The following is a 22,811-nucleotide window of genomic DNA, read 5'->3' on the forward strand; positions in this document are numbered from 1 at the left end:
CTGAACCAATTTAGATGAAACATGTCTTAGAATCATAAAACTATCGCAGATAGTGCAATAAAATAAAGTTTACCATTCAATAATTTTATAATCATTCAATCGAAATACATGATCCACCCACTATGTCACTATTTGCCCCTCCCTTCATTCAATTTTAATTCAATTAAAATTTGCTTTACAGATTCATACACAGAGTGATTTTTTAAAAAGACCGAAAACCGAAAAGCACGTTTTGGCTCACTTGAAAGAGGAATGAAATTTTAGTATTTAAGTTTTTTATACGGAGACGTTTTCATAGACAAACAGGGGTCAACTCCGTTTTTATAAATGGATAAATATTTTATGTAAAAATTATTTGCTAGATCTCAATTTTCCGGTACCTGATTTCAGATATTTTCAGATTAAAAAATCAAAAAGAAAATTTAAAACCAGCAAATTCTCTAATTTTTTACAGATTATTATTTTTATCGTAAAACAAATAACTAGTGTCTTCAAAATTTTGGTCTATGCTATTACTACAGTTTTTAGCCTTTGAAAACCGTAAAATTAGGAATCGGAAATTGATTTTTAGTAGAATAATTGAGGTTATGCTACAAAAAATATGTATTTTCATTTAAAGAAACAAAGTTGACACTTGTTTGATCATGAAGACGCTCCCGTATAAAAAAAAAAATTAAATCTATATCAGAACATACAAAATCACTCTGTTTATTAGTCATAACCTTAAGCAAATGGTTAAATATTCCAAAATTTCTTTTCATCTAAAGCTTTTGGTTATTTTTGTCTGTTACAGAATAATTAATTGAGTTCGCAGAGATCTAACAAGGGGTGTGCTCCGTTGGAGTAGCATAAGTAACACTAGACACTTTTATTGATAAATTCCATTGCTCTACAATTTATTTAATAACAACTTTCGATCAGCGAGTATTAATCATAATTAACCTGTAGGTTCCATTCAGCACGCTTAGCTTTACTATGGTTATCTATATTAATGTATACTACGCTTATCTTTATATTAATATAACACAAATTTTACTCCTATCTCTTGAAAAAGGAGACCTATCTATACTATGCTTAATCCCGCTAAGCTCGCCCGCTAAAAAGTGGATAATTCAATGGCTTTTTGCCTGACTGGCTTTTCGCATACAGCTCCAATTCATGACTATCTAAATTATACCTAGCCCCGCTAAACACAAACTTTACTTCTATTTCTTGGTCAATTAGAAGGCCTTTAGCCTGACTTGACATTGCGAGGCCGCAGCTAGCTGTATTCGCAATTTAGTTTTTCGGTCGCTCAAACATAATCAACGTAAGAAAGATTATCAAGAGAATCTCGGAACATTTATTTAAAAATTTAAAATATCTCGAGGATTGTTGATTTTATCAACAAAAGAAAATAATTCAAAATTTTCGCCCGTGCTCCCCGGTCTGATCTAACTAATAAGTTTATGGATTCTAATTTCATACTAATCCCATCCAATAATATTAAAGGGACCAAAAAGTTCAATTTTCAGTAGCAAGTACGCAGATTCCAAAAAAAAAAAAAAATTTCCTATGAAAATGGCCGCCATTTTATCCCACATAAATTGTTTTTGGTTTTTTTTTTTTAATTTGTCTAATTTATAAAAATAATTCAACAATTAACTCAATTGTTTATTTTTATTTGCTGAAAATAATTTTTAAATTAGGGGAAATAAACAAATAAAAATTAAAGACATACGTAAAACGCAATCAATCTCAACGTAAAATAAATTTTGAAAAGTTGATATTCTTATTCTTCAATGCTGCGTGTATGAAACATACTTTCCCGGCAAAACAGGAATTGTCATTTTAATTTTTTTAATTAGAAAATCTTATTGTTTGGAGAATTTTTTTAATTACGAATTGGTGTATTTTTGTCGATCTATATTTTCCTAAATCCCACTACACCAGATGGTGGTTCATTTTGAGCTCTCTGAAACCGAATGCAAATTATCACTTTTATTTTTATTGATTTTTACAGAAAATATAGCTTTAATTTATACTTTTACCCTATTTGCCTCGGAAAAGTACAAAATATATTTTTTTAATTAAAAATAATTGTAATTAATTGCATACAATTTATCAAATATACAACCATCATAGCACTCTCCTCATCCTTTACACACATTTACTCAACATAAACACCATTATAATAACAAGTTGTCATGTATTTGGTCTTTGGAGCCCAGACCAATAACTTATATTTTTTTACTTTCTGATCCGGAAAACGTTGTTTTGCGCGCATTACAGTTGAAGCAAGATTGATTAATAACACAATTCTTGTGCCGGGCATAACGGGTCCTCATTTTGTGATTTTTAAAACATGTATATATGAAATATATCAAGGTATACTAAATTTAGTCCCAAATTTGCAACCCTTAAAAGTATTGATGTTACGAACAAAATTTTGGTATAGGTGTTCATAAAATCCATTTCCAGTTGTCCTCTATTCGTCCGTCTGACAACACGATAACACAAAAACGAAAAAAGATATCAAGGTGAAATTTTTATAGCGTACCTACTCAAAACATAAAAAGTGAGGTCGTACATGAGCAACACAGGTCAATTGGGTCTATAGTCCGTAGGACCCAACATTTTTTCGTCAATTACAAATTATATAGTATTACTAGCTTTTGCTCACGGCTTCGCTCGTGATAATGCTTCGTGATAGAGAACCAACTTTACTTACATCCCCTTGGAAAACAACGTGGTATGCGTTCATGAAGTTCGCTGTGCTCCTTTGAATAATCAAATAAAAAAGTCTTACAGATACTTTTCTCTCAATTGCTTGTGATAATGATTCATTTAGAGATCCAACCTTTACCTCACTTGTCACATCTATATACTGCAATATGCACACTGTCAACTTTGAAGACCCAAATACTACCCTTCAACCAGCTTGTCTTAACTTAGTCCGCCCCTCAAGGTGAGGTTTACTTCCATCCCGTTAGAAAATAAGGGGGCACTCGGTGATGTATTTCGCTGTGCTACTTTAAGGAATGAAATGTAAGTGTGATACAGTATACTTCTTTCTTAAACCATAAGCACATATATCAATTTGTACAATCCTACCTTAAAAAATGACAAAGTTTAATATAAACTTTTGAAATATGGGGAATTAGACTTAAACCCCACATTCTACGCCTATAGACTGATAATAAACTTAATTGTTAGCAAAATAACATTTCACAAAGTAAATATTTCTACTTCAGGAACGCCTAGTTCCCAGATAAAGCAACTTAATACAAGTATTTTATTTCGATTTTGGGTATAGTTACAAAAACTTTCCATGAAAGAAGTATATATATAAAATATTGTATAACAACAATGCTAATTAAATTGTATTTTACGCTATAAACGATCGTGCTAATTTTAAAAATATTATCAAACTTATACGAAGTGAGTCCATAAACTATTTTTTGAATGCAGTGTTTAACAATGAAGTAATATGAAAGCATGATTATTGGCCAAGATATGCTGCTTAAGGATTAGTACTTTTATTATTTTGTGACATTTGCGGTACCACTGTTACCAACGCGGTACCAACAGTTTTTCCTGACTGATTCAACAACACTATATCTATCACATCAAAAAATCCTGGCGTACTTTTAGTATCGACATTCGTGGAACCACCGACTTTAAACAATTTTTTCTGAATAATTCAACAACAGTATATCATTGAAACATAACACGAAACATCGAAAAAACTGACGATCGAAAAATGAAACGGTTACAATAGTGCGGAGATAAATTAATATCCCATTTTTCTAAAATTAATGCATGCCGAGTTAGGCCTTATTAAAGGTATGTTTAAATTTTTACAGAAAAATTTTTATAATCAAAGAGAATTCGTTGAATAGTAATCACAGATAATAATTCGATTAATGACGTTTTCGATGTACTCTGTACTTTTTAGTCAGAATAAAAATTATTATTATTTATAGACAAAATTTGTTGGCCTAATTTCTTCCAGCAGATCAAGAGCCAATATCTCGAAAACGCAGGGTTTTCCATACATAAGTGAAATGAAGACAAAAGTAATGTCTTATCAAATCAAAACTATCAGCCTATCAACCGTCAGACAATAAGGGTTTTTACAGACAAAAGGATCAGCTTGTTAACTAATATAACTGTTATTTTATTATGCCGGTTGATACGATTACCAAAATGAATCGGATCTATTGTAAAACTTCAGGAACCTCATCCCAAATTTTACAAAGTTGCATTTTTGTTTGTTTGAATAAACGGTCTTATAATAGCAATCTTTTGATTTATTTATTTTCTTATATATTTAATCATGGCACTGTCACAGACCAATAAAATTAAGTATTGCACGTCCTCCGATCCATTTAAATCGTTTTATTCATTTAATTTTTAAGCACCATGCAATTGGACCTTAGGTTATTACATACCACATAGACGGTATTTAAGAAAGATCACGCCGTGTTTCTTTTACATCATTCGTAAATACACGACATCCGATCTTTCTAAAACTTTTGTTACTAAGTTGGAAGCATGGTGCTTCAAAAAAGAACTTACTGAACGAAAGACACAACATTAACATTATCATCAATTAACACGTTACGTGAATGAAGATTATGATGTCATTGTTCATTGCTAAACATATTTTCCAGTTCTGAACACCTTATATAAAACAAATAATATTCGTTTAATTGTTATAATTATTATCATTTAATTTCAAATGTACAGATTGATTTATTTGATGATATGTGTCTCTTTATATAGTTTTAAAATAAATCAACAGTAAATGAATAAATATTGTGAATGAATATTATTTTCTACACTAATATAATTACTATCTGTGAATTACCCCCTTGCAATTTAAACGCAATTGTTGAAATTGGTATGCAATTTCTGTTCATGAAAATAAATATACACTAATCAAAAAAGGAAATTATACACTACAGTTTTCAATCCAGATAGAAGGAGACTGTATAAGGTCGATCTTCACCCATCTGATAACCCGATGAGACATATTTTTTACGAAATTTTATTGATTTTTGAATACCTATTTTAATATTTTTTTAATAACGAAAAGTGTTTAGAGCTATCTTTAATGAAATTAATTTTAACCATTTTCCTTGAAGGGTTTTTTTACAGGCAAGCCTATACCATTATTTTCGTAATTAAATATTTTTTTATATCAATTTGGATTGGTTAACAGATCGATGTAGTTACCTATATTGGCTTACACATGTTCATTTGGTATCAACAGATCTACACCGATCTATCGATAACCAATCGAATTTGGTATCAGGAGAAAGGTAATTAATTTAAAAAAATGATGGTATTGTCTTGGGTTCATGGAAAAAACTGAAAATTAATTAAAAATAGTGAAAAGTTAATTAAAAATGTTATTCTCATCTGACTAATTATCAGATGGGTAAAGATCAACCATACACCGCGACCGTCTCTTTTATTGATCTTTGAAATATTTACTTTGTGAAATGTTAATTTGCTAACAATTAAGTTTATTATCAGTCTATAGGCGTAGAACGTGGGGTTTAAGTCTAATTCCCCATATTTCTAGAAAGTTTATATTAAACTTTGTCATTTTTTAAGGTAGGATTGTACAAATTGATATATGTGCATTTTCTGTAAAGTTGTCAGCTTTGTAAAGCTGACCTTTAGCGGGTGGACTAGTTGAAGACAAGCGGGTTGAAGAATAGCATTTGGGTCTTCAAAGTTGACATTGTGTATATTGCAGTAAATAATAGGGATAAATGAGATAAAGGTTGGACCTTTAAATGAATCAATGATTCACTAAATGAATCATTATCAGAAGCAATTGAGATAAACTGTACTGTATCACTTTTATTTCATTTTTTAAAGGAGCACAGCGAACTCCATGGACGAATGCCACGTTGTTTTCAAACGTGGTGTAAGTAAAGTAGGTTCTCCAGATCTTTAAAATTGGTTCCCTAAATAATCAACGATTCATTAAATGAATCATTTATGTAATACATTAAAATGAATCATAATCACGAGCGAAGCCTTGGACAAAAGCTAGTAAGATATAGAATTACTTAGAAATGAAATCAGTCAGTTATGGCACTAGTATCTCTCCACCCTAATTGTTAAATATTTAATAACCTATTTCTTATTATTTAGATATGAACAATGCTTTTGTCAACGATCAAATACCACAGAAGCATTTCTCCCGCCTTTATAGATATTTTTATAAAAGTTTTTTTTTTGAGCGGAACAATCCCCTCACGCAGCTCCTTCACGAACCCCAGCTGCAGCAACCAGTCCAGAGTCGAAAAATATGATACAATTACTATTTGTATCAAATGTCGTTACGGCATCCAAAAATGTAAAGTGACGTCTAGGCTCTGAGCTATTTTGCTATTTTATTCCTAATATTCAGTTCTTAATCAGCCTATAGATAAATGTGCATGGTTTAGTTAACACATGTAGAAACATCTACCATTAGTTGATTACATTCTACGGTATTGTTAACATATACTATACTGTGTTAACGTGAGGACCTATATGTATACAAAACACACATTATGTTATACAATCATAAGTTAACTAGAAAACAAATTATCGTATTATCAAAAAGGATAATAATATAATTATAAATTATTTTATTATTATTAATAATGTGTTCATGAGAGAACTGTTATGCAATTTAATAAAATAAACAATTGCATCTGTTCTGTAACTTCAACTAAAATTCGCAGGTCTCAAGTAAACTAAACCTATCAACAATTTTACATTTCATAATTAATTTCCGAAAGAGTACTTGTTTTTTCGGATTGGCAATTATAATTTTTACTAAGGCAGAAAATATTTGCTTTGCATTCTTCGCATTGCTTATCAATCATCTAGTACGAAACAAAAATAAAACGTTATTTTAAAAAAGGTTTATTCACATTTCACATAAATATGCTCCTCTATTCTAGGATATGTCGCGTCAAAAAATCCATGAACCCTAATTGTCCACCGTGTCGTAATTGTCTACCGTGTCCTAAGCTGATGTTGAGCATTTTCTCTCATAGGACACATATGTAGCAGAGCGGCCATTTTAGAGAAGGGGTAGTGGGAATGAAAATAACATGACTAAAAATTAAAAAAAGGTTTCTACTTCTTTCCAAAAAAGTTCCCTAGTGACCGCACAAATGTTACCTAATGCTACCGTACATATCCTCATTTCCCTTCCCGACTACTATCAATTAAGCCATGTTACACCTTGACGGGTAGTTAGGAGGAAGGATAGGGGGAAATGTCTGGCATCAGTATGTAACGTTTGTGCGATCATATGGGAACTTGGAACGAAGTTCCACAACGCGGCTTGCCATGGTGAGCAAACTCGTAGAGACCGTCACGCAACAAAGTGAGATATGCTTTGTGTGTGTGTGTGTGTGAGTTTTTTTTTTGTAGCGGAAGAAAATATATTTACGTATTCCAGGATTAGTTGTTTCGCCTGGACATGTCGGACTCGAATGCTAATGCCGACTAAAAACCTTCGTTATCCTCAAACCTCTGATCCTTACGGAAACCGCCGTAAGGCATTACTTCATGGGGGGAGGATTTAGCTACTGCTGTTCCTTCTGGTAGCTAAGATGTTACTCTTCTTACTCTTCTAATTGGCGTCATTCGCTCTTCTTCCGTCTATGGACCGCAACTCTGAGAGGTGTGTGTATGTGTGTGTGTAAGTATGTATGTGTGTGTATGTGTGCCATATCCATGGTAACCACGATATGTTTCCCTACTCTATATTATTTTTATTTATTCGCTCCGAGCGTGAATTTCGTTTCCATGACAACGATACACTACTTTAATTATAGAATTAATGGATGCATATATAATTGTGTGGATTGCATTGAAAACTTACATTTAAAATTTAATATTCTTGTTTCACAAATTTAAATAAATAATTACGATAATTAACATTTGAAAAATAATATTTGTACAATTTGATTTCTTATTTTCACAATTTTTAATGCATTAAGTTTAATTAATTAGTGTTTTTCAATCATTTTAATTTGATAGTTTCTATATCATTAACATGTAAATAATTGCAAATTAGTCATAACAGCCCACTTTATCTCCAAAATTTTTCACTTAAAGCGCTGGCATCGATTTTATTATCCCTACCATGACTACGCACACAACGAATATATAATACACCAGTTTTGCATTTTTGCACTATTTACATCTAAAACTAGTCTGGCAACACTACCTACTTGACACTAACCAAATAATCCATTACTATTCCATTAACTGTCAAACTAACATCGATTTATTAACGTTAATTATTTATTAAATTATTATAACTAATAAGTTTATGTTTTCTGTTAATCATTTAGGAGAGCAATCAAAAACAAATTACCCCTATGTATTTATTTAACGTTAAAAAATTTTTACAGTTTCGAGAGGAAATTCGTTCCTAACGGAGGTCCCACGACCGCTATCTTTTTTATATTTCCATTTCCCCTTTATCTTTATATATAATGAAGTATGCATCTTAGTCTTTTTATTCAATGAAAAAATCAGCTGAGTGTTTAAAGTATTTTTTACATTTTTTTTACTCGTGGTGCTGACAACATCTTGAAGTAAAGGAGCTCGAACTGTAACACACAAAAAATCGGAAAATAAATAATAGATATCTCCACTATCATTGGGCTCAAACCCGTAGACCGAGGTACACAATTTCTAATGCAATATTATTTTAAGCAAAAAACAATTTTTTTGGTTCGCCTTAAAAGATACAGCAACCAAATTTTGATTTTAAAATAGACTATTTGATTTTTCTTAAAATCATTGCTGCTTTTGTCGCATTTTTGCATTTTATTTGGACGCAACGAATAAGCTATTAGGTAAGCCAAAGACCAGATACACGTGTAAGAAATCAATAGGTCAAATCAATCAAATCAATAGGTTTTCTTCACTTTTTTGTTTGATTATATCAAGGTTGTTAAAACGGTCGTTTCCAACTTAGGCTGTACCCCAAAATTTCTACCTTATTGTATACCGACAACTGCTATGTTGGCTTTTCCGATAGAAGTATTTGACGCCATATTATTATTCTCTATTTATTTATAAATTTCCTCGCAGGAATAATAAATAAATAAACTTTAATATTCATTACCTTTCTAGACAAAACTGACTGATATAAAATTGTCGTCGATATAAAATTACCATACAAAGAAAAATAAAACGGAAGAACATTTTATATAAATACCAAATATGTTAATAGAGCTGTAGGATTACTACTAAACTTTTTTTTCTTTATCAAATTGTTATATAATTTTCCAGTAAATTTGCCTTTTTTCTTACACCCATCATATCAACATGATATTCTTGAAATTTGCCTAATTTATATTCATTGAACGTATTTCAAGGTTTTAAAGAATGTAAGAAAAAAAAATCATAAATAAATATTGATTTTAGCCGTATATTTTTGTTTTATAACGGAAAATATCCAACAACAAAATAACGTTATGGTAAATAAGAGACGAAGTGTGAGTTGGAATCTAATGCAAAGGGTTCCATTCTCATCACAACCGTATCGCAAAGATTTATAACACAAACAAGGATACTTAGTTAGATTATACTCCAATCGATAGAATAGTAAACTGTAAGATTTTATATTAGTCAATTTATTTATATTTTATAAAAACAAATTAAAATTCAACTGAATTAATAGCTGAGATGCATTTACATGATTTTCTTTTAATTAATTGTTAAGAATAATAGAAGTTTTGAATTGTGGTTTTTCTATAGGTATATTTTTCTATAACTAGATGCATATTATCTCAATTAATTAACACTGACTCGAATTTATTTCAAAATTTTTTTTTATTTTTATTATAGAGTGCAGGAATATTTCGTCGCAAAATCAAGAAAGTAGTCAATTAATAATAGTAGTATATCAATGGTAAATTAATGTTGGAATTTGAGATAAAAATTTGAATTAAAACAAAAATTATAGTACATTAAATATATCTATATTAAATAATAATAAAATTTTATTAAAAATATGTACCATCTTTTTATCAGATGGGTGAAGGTCGACCATACACCGTCTCTTGTACCTACTAAAGATATTTTTTTTAATTCATCCCGTAAGGGGTTCAAAATAGGGTTGAAAGTTTGCATGAAAGTTTATCAATTTTGAAGAAATGCAAAAAATTATATTTAAGCTCATGGTTCAAAACAAAAGTGTACTATATTACTTATTATTTTCAAAAAAATCATTCTTCAAGGGGCTTAAATAGAGGGTGAAAGTTTATATGAAACTTGGTCATTTTTTAAGGTAAGAATGTACAAATTGATAGATGTGCACATGGTTTGAGACAGAAGTATATACTGTATCACTCTTTATTTCATTCTTTAAAGGTGCACAGCGAACTCCATCACCGAATGCAGACTTATTTTCTAATTGGATATAAGTAAAGCTGATATTTAGGGGCGGACTAATCGAAAACAAGCGGGTTGAAGGGTAGCATTTGGTTCTTCAAAGATAACATTGTGTATATTGCAGTATATGGAGAGAATAAGTGAGATTAAAGGTTGTATCTCTATAAATGAATCAATGATTCACTAAATGGATCACTATTACAAGCATATGAGGAAAAGTATACTGTATCACTTTTTATTTCATTCTTTAAAATTTATTTCATTCTTGGAAAATTACACGGCATTCGACCAGCGAACTCCATGGTCGAATGCCGTGTAATTTTCCAAGGGGATGTAAGTAAAGTTGATGTTTAAAGGGTGGGCTAAGCAAGGAAAAGCGGGTTGAAGGATAGCATGTGGGTCTTTAAAAATGATTATCTAAAGGAATCAACAATTCATTAATAGAATACATTTATAGAATACATTGAAATGAATCATTATCATGATTATATTTAATATTAAATATATATAGTACATAAAAACAAATATTATAGTACTTAAAAATAAAATAAACCAGTGAAAACAAACAATTGACTGAGTTAATTGTTGAAATACCATGTATAGACAGTGTTGATTACGCTGTCACATTACACATACATACATGTCACATATATACATATAACTGATTCCCATGCAATACATAGTATACAATTTGCGCATAATTTGCGCTCTCACGGGTAAACAGTGATGTTTGCGGAAAAATGTTTCAGACAAAAGTTGTTTATTTTTTTTATAAAGAACAGTTTTTACATTTAAACTTTTGTTCTATCTCTAACGGTTTACAAATTGGGGCCTACGGACCCAAGACCCAATTGACCTATGTTACCCATTTACAAACGCGACCTCGCTATAAAAATTTCAGTTTGATATCTCTTTTTCTTTTTGAGTAATCGTGATGACAGACAGATAGACGACAGACGACAGACAACCGGAAATGGACTAATTAGATGATTTTATGAACACCAATACCAAAATTTTTTTCGTAGCATCAATATTTTTAAGCGTTACAAACTTGGGACTAAACTTAATATACTATGTATATTTCATATATACATGGTATAAAAATCATGATAATAAGGAAAAAAGTCATGCATCTTTATTCTACAGTTGTTTATTAGGTTGTAAAAATTTCTTATCAACAAATCGCCTTCTCAGGGCGAGCCTTAGTTTTTTTTTTTATTTAAGTGAGATGCGGAACCTTACACAGTTGCTTATCTCTCATACTAAAAAGAATACTAAGAAAATTGGGTTATATGTTGGTTTTTTATTTGTAGGCTTACATTCATTTAATGCTTTGCTACTTAACAATATCTAAAATATTAAGTTGATTCTGATATTGTGTATAAGTAGTGTTAACTCTTTTATTTGACAATGAACACGTCATTTCGATATTTGTAATGTAGTTTTAGAGTAGCATGACCACATATATTCTAGGATATAGCGGGTCAAAAAATCCATGAATCCTAAGTTTCTGCCGCGTGGTGAGTAAGCTCATTAGTCGATGTGGAGAATTTTCTCTCATAGTATATGGCTGAACGACAATTTTTGAATTTGATGGGGGTGAAAAAATCTAGGGAAAAAATAATCTGTAAGCAACGGTAAGTCAAAGCATCCATGGAAACCGGAAAAAAAAGTGAATTATAACGGGGTAACTCGAATAAGTGAGATTTTCTTGGTACAACATGTAATTTTATGGAAAAATAGTGGTAGACTGGTAGTATGACGGTAATTTGAATCTAAGCGTGGAATTATTCCTGAAAATGTTACATAATACTGGAAAACATTTCATCGCCTTTCCCTCTCCCCAAATCCACCCTATAAGGATGGATTTACCCTTAGTGTCGTTTTGAGGAGAGGAGAGGGTGGTAAATGTCTGTCAGTATTGTGTTAAGTTTGTACTGTCGTTATGGAAGTTATACGACAAGCGACATAATTTTTACAGTTTTTAATTACTTTATGCTATTTTACAACAGTTTTCGGGAATTCTTCCACGGTTGATTTCTAATTACCGTCATACTACCAGCCTACGGTGCCTCACAATTTTTGCATAAAAGTATATGTTGTAACAAGAAGTTAGGATCCACTAAAAATTTTTTGGTTAGAGTGGGATAACGTACACACTCGAAGGTTGCTCGCTATTTCTCTATTTTACTTAGAACATAAAAATGTTATATTATTAATTACAAAATATAATTGGATTCAGTAAAAGTCATCCCAAACGTGATCATCTATGATGTGAGCTTGACTCATGAGGTCACATGAGATATAGGTCTTGAATTAATGTTTAAATGTTGCTGTTTGTTTTGTATATCATGTAATGATTAAATTTTAACTCCTACACAAAGACGTTTTAAACATAAATTTCCAGCCAGGGATGGAATATGTACTAATTTGTTAAAAATTGTTTTTAAAAAATATCCTCGTAAACGTTAATTATAAATTTGAGATAAGCACTAATGAACTACTACTTAAGACAATATCAAGCAACTTAAAACAACTATTCCCCTTAAATTCAAAAAAAAATTCTTTAGTATTAATTTAATAACATCTTCATGAGAAAATAGATGATGAATTATAATAAAATTTTGTCTTTTCCAGTTTCTATTCATTCCATTGATTTTAGAATCTACCCTCACAGTATAAATATTGAAGAAAATGAATTTTTGAGGATGTTCATAAAGTATTCAAATCAAATGACATTGTATATAGTGAACTTATTTTTCAAGTTTCAATCTCTTTAGATTGTATTATACAACCACTACTACTGAAAGTGGCAGTAGCAGCGGCAGTCATTCGATTGTGATGAACCCAAAACTATTTAGAAAATAAAAATAAGGGAGAAGTTCTTCACCCTATTTCCCAACTCCCTGGTGATTCATTTTATTCCATAGGGTAACCCTAATTCACGTCACTTTCACACAAATAAATACAACATATCACACACATTTGTTCAACTCATTTACTACACAAATGTATATTTCGTGAATTGTATTTTTTTAGTAGAATTATTTATAAAATTTTGTTGTTGTTTATGGAATCGACCGTGTATGTGCCTTTATATTATATTTGTTTAACACAACAATGTAATGTTCTTATTTTGTTTTGTGCATATTATTCCTGGATTTTATTCTATCAGAATCAGCAAAGTTTATGTCGGAAGATTCAATGTTTTCATACTACACTCACAGATTATAATTTTCATACTACACTCACAGATTATTTAAAATAGATCTGCAACTCCTTCAGAAAGTTTTACTATTAAGTTCTAAGATGGTGCCTTACTCCAGATGGCTCTACATGATTTAATGATTGGACCATCTATTAATTTGGAGAATAATTTACCTATTCTAATGGTTGTTGGGGAAACAATATTTTATTATATATTTTTAAATAAATAAACATTACGCCTTTCAAACTGTTTATGTCGTTAAAATTCGTTATGTTTCTTTATGTGTACCATTTGTGCAGTGACTTTATTTAAGTCTTTAGGCCGTTTTCATTGTGTTCATTAACTAATTAGTTTAATTTGGTTTAAGTCGTTTTAGGTGTGTTTATATGATTTTCTGATTTTTGTTATGGTATGTACTGAGTTAATTTTAGTGTTTAGTTCTTGTAAATTGTATTGATAACCTTTAGGTTGTGTTTATTTGTGACTATTATGGACTATTAACGAACTAAAATGGTTAGCCATTGCATTTAATTTACACCAAACTAGTAAATAATAATTTTAAATATGTTAATAAAAATATGAATGCTGTTTTGTTTCAAATATTGCAATGAATTATTATTTTATTTATACTGTTATAAAAATTATAAATTTATTTATAAAAAACCTCACTTTTATTTGTTATTTTTTTATTAGAAGACAAATAAGTATAAAAAAATTAAGGAAGTGATAAACTGAATAGAAATAGTTCAAATAATACCTAAGTATAGATGACATAATTATTTGGATGTGATAAATGATGTAAATTTATGGAAGAACATGCATTAGTAAATTTGAGGGTCACCCAATATATAAATGTACCCCATTTATAGTTGATCCAGTTACCAAACTTTGCCATGTATGCTCCTTGTTTTTTTTTTTATATATAGATGAAAAAAGACAATTGCAATTTAATGTTTGGACGTTATTATAGTGAAACTTTATTCATCTTTTTACTTTTTACGAATTTACTTTTCAACAACAATGAGCTATTGGTTTTGTACCGATGATATAATTTTTCACAAAAATTTTTGAATGTCCATCTTTGATGAATCAAATATAAAATGTTTACATGCAAGAAGGAGAAAAATGATGGTGGGTAAAATTACCCACTACATATTAGGGGAAGATGGAATAAAAATATTGTGAAATGTTATCTTAGTTACTAGTATATATAATCTTGATTACTATTTGAATTTCCTGGCATTTTGTCAATTGGTGGAATGGGCTTTATCATTTCTGGAGCTACCAATAATTGTATTGCTACATGGGGAGTCATTTCTCGCGATTTTGATGGCAAAGAACGCACTATCCAAGGTTGAGGTTGTATTGTTGGAATTTGGTTCAACAGACCCAGATATTTCATCCTCTTTGCATTAGTCAATTAATAAACAATAAATAAAAATGAAAAGACAACCTAATTATGCGCTTTTATTTTTTAAATATTGTCTCTAATCACCACTATTAAAACTTTTTCAGAGACAAAGCAAATTTTTCATAATTTCGTCGCTATTTTAAAATTGTGATTCCAGATAATAAAAAATATTTTACAAAACTTACATAATATTATAATATTAGGTAAATATTAATAATACAGGTAAAATTAAATTAAAACCAATAAAAAAAAAACCAATATGGTGCAAATACGTATCCATACCGTGCATCAGATTTCTTAGTATCGTTGCCCATGGTAACGATACAGTACTTTATTTATATAATTGTACGGATGGATATATAATTATATGGTTTGTATACACGGTTTACATTGAAAATTTAATAATGTTTTTTATCAAATTTAAATAGTAATTGTGTTAATTTATATTTAAAAATATTATTTATGCTATGGGGGATAATGCTGATCTCGAATTTGCCATATTACCCACAAAAATGTAAAACAAGACTTGATACCATGACAAAATTTGGAAGTGAAATTAAAATTGATTAAAAAACGAAGAAGTTATAAGCAATCAAAGATTCCACTCAAAAGTTGCCCACCTCCTTTTAGCAAAACAAAGTTTCATATGTGGCGATACCCACGTATCACGTCGATAGTGGGTATCTTCCTCTTTGTTTAGTTAGGAATTTTAAAAGTACATTACTTACACGCTAGTGAAGATTTTTAAAAACCAACTTCACTTTTCTACACGTCTAGTGACAATTCTTCACCTGAAGTTTAGTCCGATCCCCTATTTCGTTTCTCATTTTCACAATTTCTAATACAACAAGTTTAACTAATTGTTATTTTTCAAGAATTTTAATTTAGGTGTTTTTTATACAATTTACATGCAAAATATTGAAAATAAGTCATAACAGCCACCTTTTACGCCAAAATTATTCACTGGAAGCATTGGCGCTTGTTTGATTGTCCCTACGATGACTGCGCAACCAACGGATTAACACAAAATAAAATAAAGTTCAAAAACTAAAACCCCGACGCTCTTACAAAATCGTGCTCTTAAAAGTATGAAAACAAGAACACATTTTCATCTGAAATTGTTATGATAAGTAAAATCGTCATTACAATCGGGGGACCTCTTTTCGGTCCTGTGGAAAACTTGTTACTCTTCGAGGTCCCCCGGCTGTCATGACGATTTTACTTATCATAACAATTTCAGATGAAAATGTTTTTCTTATGTTCATACTTTTAAGAGCACGATTTTGTAAGATCGTCGGGGTTTTAGTTTTTGCACTTTATTTTATTTAAACTATTTTGGGGTTAGTTTCGTGATAAAGTATTACAATACATATATTTTTGAAAAGTGCTAATTACACCCTATAATTTGATACCAAAGACGCTTTCAGTAAATCGAGATTTGTTTTTCGATCATAATTTTATGTCCTCTCAGGGGGGCGCCATAATTAATTTAATGTGACGTCAAATAGAAAATAACCAGCGGGCGATAAAGACGCTTCTAGCGATACCTCATTTGTCAAATTATGATAAGTAGTTTAGAAGCTAGATGGGAACAGATGAATATACATACATATGGACCAAACACATAACCCTCGCCATTGTATGGTCGGGGTAATAAATCCTAACTATATTATTAGTCAATAAAATTAAATTGAATATCATAGTAATAAAGAAAAAATTAATGCATCTTTGAAATTTCGAAATTTTGCTTTTTAAACTTTCAAAAGGAAGAGGATTTGGTTCGCCCCTGAGAGGTCGACTTTTTTAACAAAGTGTTAAAAAAGCGACCTAGTAAACAACTGCTGAAAATTTCGAAAACGTATTAATTTTTTCTTTTTAAATATTTAGTTTAAATGTACTATATGCCGACAAATTAATTATTTTAACAGCACCCATAACTACATATTTTAATATACTTCGTTTCCATGGAAACCACGTTCTATTTTTGTTATTCACATTTGTTATTCACGATAAGAGAATCGTTAAAATATTAACACAATGTTATAGTAAATACATTTTATATGAAAACTTTTTTTTTAATGCCAACACTTCTTCGTTTTTTAACTATCTTCAAGAGGGAATTAACTTGGTTTACGCAGCTCCTACATAACAAATTTTTGTATAAATGCATCTTGTTTTCTATATGTAAATAGAGTATTGTTTTCCTATTCTGTAAGCTTATGTAAATAGTATTAAGTATTTTGGGTTAAGATTTGTATAAACATACATTCATCTACGTATGCATGTATAATGTACCTATATGTATAAATGTCATAAGCAAATGGTCCATTAGGAATTTTAATAATACTTTTAAGTTTAATTCAAATATACTGTTGAAAAGAACATGGAGCACAATCGCACACGAAATTACTCTTTAATCCTTATATAGTTGAATAATAAAATTCTTTATTCTTAATAAATTTTCTTACTAGACAGAATGCGTCAACTTCGGCAAAACATTATGTAACTTATTATAAACAGAAAGAAATGACGTAGAATATAAATAAATGCGTCAGCTGACTAGATAAATTTTGTAAACAATAATTAGAAGAATAATAAAAACAACAATGACAACAATAACAATAATAAATAAATTTTGTAAATGGAATAAAAAACAAGTGAAAACAAACAATTGACTGAGTTAATTGTTGAAATACCATGCACAGACAGTGTTCCTTACTCTATCACATTACAGATACATACATGTCACACATACATAACTGATATTCCCATATAATACACACTATACAATTTACGCCTAATTTGCGCCCTCACGGGTAAACAGTGATGTTTGCGAAAAAATGTCTCAAACAATAGTTGGTTATTTTCTTATAAGGAATATTTTTTATATTTAAACTTTTGTTCTTTAACGGTTTACAAGATGGGTACTACGGACCCAAGATCCAATTGACCTATGTTGCCCATTTACGAACTCAACCTCACTTTTTATCTCCTGAGCACGCTGTAAAAATTTCAGCTTGATATCATTTTTCGTTTTTGAGTTATCGTGTTGACAGACAGACGGACAAACGGACATACAACCGAAAATGGGCTAATTAAGTGATTTTATAAACACCTATACAAAAATTTTGTTCATAGCATCAATATTTTTCAGCGTTACAAACTTGGTATAAAAGTATTCATCCAAAGTCTCGTTTTGCGTTTTTATCTTTGCGGAGTGTATTTACAATTTATAATTTTGATGCGTTACAACCGCTTTTTTAGCTATATATTCCACGAAAATATAAGCTTAAGCAGTGTATCGAAGGTCGAAGAGGTAGGAATGTTCCATAAATCCGTTTTATAAAATATATTATCATTTTGTTTCAATGGTAGATGTACGTAAGATTTTTGTTCTACATGAATTGTTTTTCATTTCATAAAGCCGTCTTAAATAACTTTTCGTATTAAAATTACATTTAAAGTTTTGAAGTTTCAGATTCGAGAATACAAAATAAATTTTTCTAATACTTATATACAGTGTGTCGCATTTAAGATGAAGAAGGCAGCCTCATATTTTCGTTATTCATAGAAATATCGATTTGATATTTCTTAAAATCAAAACTTTAAACTCAGCCTTCTACAAAGTGGCAAATTGGGCCGAGTTTTAATAATTTGCCCAGGATCACTGATGGTTAGTGATATCGAAAATTATAAGAAAAATTTTGCTTAGAATATTTTTTATACCCATATACCGATTTCCATAACAAAATTCGCATTTTTAATTTTTTCATTATTTTAGTCCACACTCATAATTATTACAAGTTTATTGAAATATTTGAATCCATAACACTATTAAATTATCAATTTGTCCAGTTTTTACATTCCAAAGCATAGTAATTATAAAATTAAAAAATAAACTTTTATAACTAACACTAGTAAATTATCAATTTTTTCAGTTTTTACATTAAGAAAACTATTTGAAAAAGTTGCTTAGAATATTCTTTTATACCCTTATACCATCTTTCATGACAAAATCTGCATTTTTAAAAAGCTGTTTAAGCAAAACTGTTACAAGCTTATTGAAATATTTGAATACATAACACTATTAAATTATTAATTAGTCCAGTTTCTACATTCCATAGGATACTAGTAATAAAAGTTTATTTTTTAATTTTATAATTACTGTGCTATGGTATCTCTAACCACCTTTAACACTAGGCAACATATTTAAAATCGGCCCTAATTGCCAATTTGTAGTAGACTGAGTTTAAAGTTCTGATTTCGGTTAAGTATTTTAAAAAATGGGACCCATCACAATGTATGACTGCAAAATTAATATTTCTAAATGTGAAGGTGTCTTCAACTTAAATGCGGCACACTATACGTATTTCTTTTTCAATTATTGGTGGTACTTTGTTATAGGTTTTCGTTGTTTCATTACTGAAGTATTTGTAATACTCGTTACTTTTGTTTAAAAAGAGACTTCTATAGAAATATGTGGCTATTTAGGGATTTCGGAACGTTTAGTGACGTTGTTGTATTGATTGTTTTTAATTTTGGGTTGTTAATGTCTTGTAAATTTGTCTCTGTAAATTTTGGGATAAATAAATATCAAACCAAAACAACTGAAGCGAAATTAACATCTCAAAATAATGTATTCCACTGGACTGTATTCTAGTTATTGATAGAAACCCCATAACAATGCAGGCGATTTGATTATTTTGCTTCAACAATGATCCTACCCTCTTTTCATCTTCTCTGATTCACAACTCTTCTTCCAGAAATCATTTATCTGATGACGATGATAGAACACAACAAACGGTATAACGGAAAATACCCCAATTACTTTACTCGCAGTAATGATTACCTACATCATTTAACGGAAATTTTTCCTAATTATCCTAATTTTCTTCAAAATGTTTACATCAACTGTAAAAAAACAAAAAACGGCACACACAACTTTAATATTTCCAAAAGTTTTTTTAAGACGTTCAAAACAAAGTAAATGCTTCACTACATATTATAAAACAAAGTCGCTTTTTCTGTCCCTATGTACCTATGTCCCTATGTACGCTTAAATCTTTGAAACTACGCAACGGATTTTGATGCGGTGTTTTTTAATAGATAGAGTGATTCAAGAGGAAGGTTTTTATGTATAATACATCCATATTATAGTAGAGTAAGGGGTTGAAATAGGGATTGAAAGGGATGTGCTTCAAAAACTAAAAAAGTTGTGCATCGATTAAGCTCAAATATTGACACGATATACAACCAGCTTCAAAGATCTATTGTTTTTATCTACTTTTAATCTTCGGAGGGTAGAAAGGTGTAGCGAGAAAGTGGGAAGGAATTATCGAATATTTACAAATATACCTAAGTGGGGTATCAAATAAAAGAGCATGACGTGTACATTACAAAACTGTTATCCAACGAAAGGAAATGTGGAGGGAGGGGTGCAAGTGGGGATGTTGCCCAGCAAAGCGGGTAGTTCACAGCTAGTCTGAAATAAACAAACATATATCATATGATGTAATTCTAGGATGAGATTTCTTAAGTGAACACAATGTAAATTAATTATGTAAATAATACTATTTAATTAAAACGAGTATAACTTTAACAACATTTTATCTCTTGTATTTGTTGAATTAATAATTTCATTTGTATTACATATGTAGCTACGTTAGAATAAGGCATCAGGTTACAAAAATTGTGAGGTTTTTTACAATTATTTTTAAGCCATCAGCACTCGCGTCAACCGTTCGATAACCTTTAGTTTCGCGTGAAATATTTTTTAACTTTTTAAATCATAATTTTAATACTAGTACTAATAGTAGACTACGACTAATATTAAACTAACCAAAGTACACGAAAAGGCCCGAAAATTTCCAAGAATAATATTTTTTGCTTACACCTTTATTCTCGCGATGAGAGAAATCCTCACAATTTTGGATGGACTTGAAAAAAATATAGGTATTTTTTAAAACTGTAAATAGGTTGAAAAAATCTGAAAAATTCATATTTCGAAAATAGATAAAATTATATGAAGATAGAAAAAATTTCAACCACATATACCACTTGAAAAATGTAACTTATTTATGTTTTAAATCGAGCGTGGGCAAAATGCTCATAACGCTAGTGTTTACGGGTAAAATACCCTGATATTAGAGAAGTAAATTAAAATTAATTTTTGACTGCAAAATGTTTCTTTGTTTCGAACTCCTGTCATACCAGTACTTCTGTCATAACGAGTTGTAGTAATAACGAATTAATATTATCGACATTTTCATTTAAAACATACAGTTTCATGTTTTTCATGTGTTATTGCACTCTTTCCATTGTATTTTAACAGATACCAAATGAATTACATTTTATTAAGGAAAAAATTTGTTGCAAGACCAGACCCGTTTTTTTGTGTAGAACAAAATATATATAGCCTTGTCGGGTTGTAGAACGGGAATCCTACCTCGTTTTGTCATATACATTACCTTGTATAAAATAAAGATTTTATGAGGAAACTCGATGAGGAGTTGATAGGTCCAAATCAGGAACTTGTCTATTTTAAATATTTTGTTTCGTTTGATTTCAGGAACCTATGCTAGATGTTTCTCAATGTATTAGTGAATCAGCTTGTGTAATACAATATTAATAGTTGATAAATGGTCTACTATAGTTACTTCGAAATATGTATGAACTTCATATCGAACAATACATTTTACATTGATTGCAGATAAAGTATATCATTTTATAATAATGTTGCATGTGATATTGATATGGGAATAGCATATTCAAATTTCAATCACTTTTAATTAAATTTGAGTATTTATGATGCAGAAACTAATTCAAAACTACTTTATTTAAATAATTCTAGCTATATTAAAAAATTAAACTTTTTTAGGCCACTCAAATATATAATCCTAGTAGATGGAAAGTACTTTTATAAGGTCGAATATCCGTATCCGTGCATCCAAATAAAAAATGCAGAAACAAATTGGCGGATCCTTTTTTTTTTCGAAAAACATGAGACATTATAAGTATCACAGTCCATTTTATTACTTTTCGAATCTAAAAAATCTAAAAAATAATAATAAAAACTGCCATATTTTGCGATCGAGAGAAAATCCGCCATTTTGTTTCTGCAACTTTTATTTGGACGCACTACCACGGATATCAATATTTAACCTATACTCGATCTTATAAAAGTACTTTTTTTATTATTTAGCAATAACAACCACTAATATTTTTTATAAATTATTTATTTAAAATAATATCCCACCAAAAACATTCTGTAAAAAACTAGCCAAGTCTCGATGGAGCTCCAGAATTTTTTGTTTTTCTAGAATGTTTTACGAAATGGACACCAAAATTTGGCTTAATTTGCGCCTTCGCAGGTAAAAGTGACGTTTACGAAAAAATATTTCAAACAAAAGTAGTTTATTTTTTTATAAGGAACATTTTTTACACTTAAAATTTTGTTATATCTCTAACCATTTAGAAGATGAGATTTTGAAAAAAATCGTATAACTTGAAAAAATAAAATAATTTTTAAAAGCTGCATCTCCGAATCTATCGGTTTAATAAAAACCGGCTAGATCTCAAATTGTTGCAAATTTAACCTTCTTTAAAAATAAATACGACAGTTTTTTATGAAAACCCAGTCCTCCCAGTTAAGATCGGCAAGAACTTAAATAAGGTAAAAATATTTGAGGTTTTTCTTATTTTTCGGCTAAATCTGCTCGTTTGCCAAGGTCAAAAACTTGGATTTAATAACATTGCCTTTATTTTACAAACACATATCAA

The sequence above is a fragment of the Chrysoperla carnea genome, chromosome 1 (genome assembly GCF_905475395.1).
Source record: "Chrysoperla carnea chromosome 1, inChrCarn1.1, whole genome shotgun sequence".
Taxonomy (NCBI): Eukaryota; Metazoa; Arthropoda; class Insecta; order Neuroptera; family Chrysopidae; genus Chrysoperla; species Chrysoperla carnea.